Here is a 3,631-nt window from a genome sequence, read left to right as displayed (position 1 = left end):
TGGAACTCAAAGGAGGTTTATTTTGTCTAGAATGGCAGAAAACCATGTTACACTTGTATTACTTTTGCACATTTTTCATTTACTTTTTGCAAGACTAGCAAGCAAAATATCAGAAAAATGACAAAATGGCATCAGTATTCAATTGTCTTAATTATGGCTTCGTACTTTCTCCAAATAATGCACAACTCATTATTGTGTGAACATGTTTTTTGAATGAGGTGATGAAACCTTCACACCTCAAGGAACATCTTACGAAGATCCATCCGGACAAAGCTGACAAGGATCGCTCCTTCTTCCAGGCCCTTAAAGAGTAGCACTAACGGCAGTCTATTTGCCAGGAAAAGCAGCTAAAGTGAAAGTGGCCTAGTGGCGTTCTCCAACATCTCCCTGCTATTGGCCAAACGTGGCAGCTATTTACAAATGAGAGAAGAAAAAAGTAGTTGGTGCTCCCTGCCATTAAAGAGGTCATCTCGACTGTGGAGCCCAGCTCAACGCAGGTGCTGAAATCCATCCCACCCAGCAATGACACCGTGGCCATCCTATAGGACTCTCCACCTCCAGGTTAGATCTGTACAGGCAGAGCACAGGCAGGAGGCAGTTTGGGCGGTGCATAATGTGGGCGGGGTAAAATATATGGCCCCGCTCACATCAAGCACTACCCTTCCGAGAAGCCGTCTAAACAGTCGAAATGAAACTGCATGGTGTATGGACCCTATTGTTACTTACATGGATACAAATAAACCATGGACGTACGTGAGACTGTTTTATGCATAATGTTTTTTGTAATATTCATGTCAGACTAGTGATGTGATATATTTTTATCTAACCAACTACTGCAGCAATGGTATCATAGCATCTATATGCACACAAGCTAACGTTGTTTACGTTTACATTGTAACATTGTTTACAAGGACGGATTCTTACGGGTATTTATAAGTTAACTTACTCCATTTCATCGTTTATTTTCGGTTTCTTCCACGTGTGCCTTGTGTTTTGGCCGGCTCTGTATTGTTGCCGAAGTCTATTTAGTTAATGTTACCTAAGGCTACGTTCAGACTGCAGGCCTTAATGCTCAATTCCTAATTTTTACCCAGAGCTGATTTATTTTGTTTGACAGGTGACATTACTGTTTAAATGTGGCCCATATCAGACTCCAGTGTGTACTGTCCACGCCCTGAAAGTGACCCGCATGCGCAGAAGAATAACACGACGTCAGACGCAGCACGCTGTTGCAGGCTACAGAAGTAAACAAGGAGCAACTCCGGTTAGCTCACGGGACACTCCCATTTTTCATTGTCCTCTCACAGGTCACATTTCTCCCGAGTTATGATAAGTGTTTGTACCTAAATGTTCTTTTCTTTACGGTTTCTGGCGCTGGACAACACATCTGCCCCACAACTCACTAACTCCCTCCTTTTCTCTGTCTGCTCGGACAAATAGCGTAACTCAGAAGAGAGCTCCGGTCCGGTGGATTTCAGGTATAAGAGGGAATTTGTGAGCAGATGATAGCGAGGTAGAGAAGGAAGAGAGGCATGTTTGATAAAGGCTTTTTGTGGAGATTTTTCGTTCAGCTGTCTAAAGCAGGACAGCTGCTCTACAGTGACGTCAAAGTCGCATCAAATGCGAGTGTCCAGACTGAGGTCGCATTTAAAAAGATCCGATCTGTATCGGATTTGGCCCAATTCCGAACTGAAAAAGATCAGATTCCATGTGACTTTGCCTGTTCACACTGTCATAAAAAGATCAGATTTGAGTCACATATGGACAAAAAAATCGGATTTTGGTCACATTGGCCTGCAGTCTGAACGTAGCCTAAGATAGAAACAGCAAGTCTACACATTTATTTTTTGTGTTACCTTTATTTTACCAGGAAATCTCATTGAGATCAAAAATCTCTTTTACAAGAGAGACCTGGCAACGGTAGCAGCCATACATAAACACAGCATATTAAAATGCTACATACAATCATGACAAAATTCAAAAAATTCACAAAACAAAAACATCTATTCAAACACAATGGCCTCTCAAGAAAAACAACCACATGTCTCATTCACCACATTCTTTATGATGCTCTTAAATTTATCACTTGATATACATGTTCGTAAAAGACCTTTTTGCAAATTATTCCATGCCCAGGGTGCATAATATGAAAATGCAGTTTTCCCCAGATCTGTCGAAAACCTGGGTACATAAAAAAGCAATCACTTGGAGTAGCATAGCTGGTAACTAGCAGAATTGAGACAGAGAAGGTACAGAGGTAAGTTGGAAGTTTACCTAGCATGGCTTTATATATGAAAATATCCCAATGCTGTTGTCTGCGGGTGGTGAGTGATGTCCAACCCACCAGATCATAAAGAATGCAATGGTGAGTGAGGGACTTTGCATTTGTAATAAAACGTAGAGATGCATGATACACTGTCAATCACAGAAAGAAAAGTACCTTTTTTTTGGCATTGAAAGTAAAGCTAGATTTATTTCTAAAATAAAAGCCAATCTTCAATTTGAGCTTCCTAACTAGATCAGCAATATCTACATTAAATAAAAGTTTGTCGTCTATCCATATACCCAAGTACCTGTACGTGGGCACCCTTTCAGTGGATTTACCATCAGACGTAAAAATGCTAAGATCGTCAAGCAACCGTAGGCGAGATTTTGAAAAGACCATGAACTTCGTTTTCTGAGGATTCAAAGGTTCAGTGTGTAATATTTCTGAGGATTCATTGACAGAAATGCAATATAAGATCTATAACTGTGTTTTCAGTGGTGTATAAAGACCTTGCATAATGAACCATTATGTTTTTATTACCTTAAAATGAGCCATAAATATCTACATAACCGCGGGCACCCCCTTCTATGGAGGTCGCTGTATTTTGTCATCATGTTACAGCACTACAGAGCACGTTTTGTCATCATCTTCTTCTTGTATAATTCCGGCAGTGTAGACACCGTCACTACATTAAATGCGTCCGTAGAAGTAGAAGAGGAAATGATAATAATAATAATAATAATAATAAACAGTCTGTAAGTAGTCCTCTGGTTTATTAGAAGTAAGAAGAGAAGTGACATTTGGACAAGTGAACGAGCACATGTGTTATTTAGCACCAGAGCTGACAGCCTGTGGATCTTTATAAGATAAAGCCAGAGTAGTTACAGATGCAGACAGCTAACAGCAGAAACCACAGATATAATCTGTGTGGATTTTCCCAGATGCAAAGCTTTGATGTGGGACAGATGCTTTCAAAGCGGAGCTGAAGTTGTCTGTTTTCTGCTGGACGGGTAATTAAGTTAGTTGGACTTAAGCAATGCAAATGAAAGCTGTTGTTTGATAGCTTTAGCTAGAAGCTGACCATAGTCACAGAGAGCAAATTTCATGTAGCCTTATTCTCCAGCGCCCTGTTTTGGCTTTTTCGGTTACTTTTGTGACACAATCAGCTGATCACTAATAATAAAACGTAGCTTCCAGCATGAAAGCTCAGATCAGCCAGCTAAACCTTTACTGCCCTGGTAAAAAAAAGTGTTTGCTTATCTAATTAAGCAAAGCCAGAGGAGCCTTGATCCTCACCACACAATGCCTTTGTAAACTTCATGTAGCAATGTAGCTATACAATTGGGGGGGGGGGGGGGGGGGGGG

The 3,631-nt window shown here is 40.7% G+C and overlaps 1 long non-coding RNA gene across 1 annotated transcript in view; it reads right to left on the bottom strand.

Moving 5' to 3' along the window:
• Window positions 1-3,631, bottom strand: part of LOC123987256 — an 11,801-nt gene continuing 8,170 nt past the window's right edge. Inside the window, exon 2 of the long non-coding RNA XR_006829076.1 lies at window positions 1-568. This is a non-coding gene — a long non-coding RNA (uncharacterized LOC123987256). The remainder of the gene's footprint in view (window positions 569-3,631) is intronic.

This window comes from Micropterus dolomieu, linkage group LG18, assembly GCF_021292245.1.
Source record: "Micropterus dolomieu isolate WLL.071019.BEF.003 ecotype Adirondacks linkage group LG18, ASM2129224v1, whole genome shotgun sequence".
Lineage (NCBI taxonomy): Eukaryota > Metazoa > Chordata > Actinopteri > Centrarchiformes > Centrarchidae > Micropterus > Micropterus dolomieu.
The sequence above is the reverse complement of the archived record's forward strand: the minus strand, read 5'-3'. Positions and strand labels throughout refer to the sequence as shown.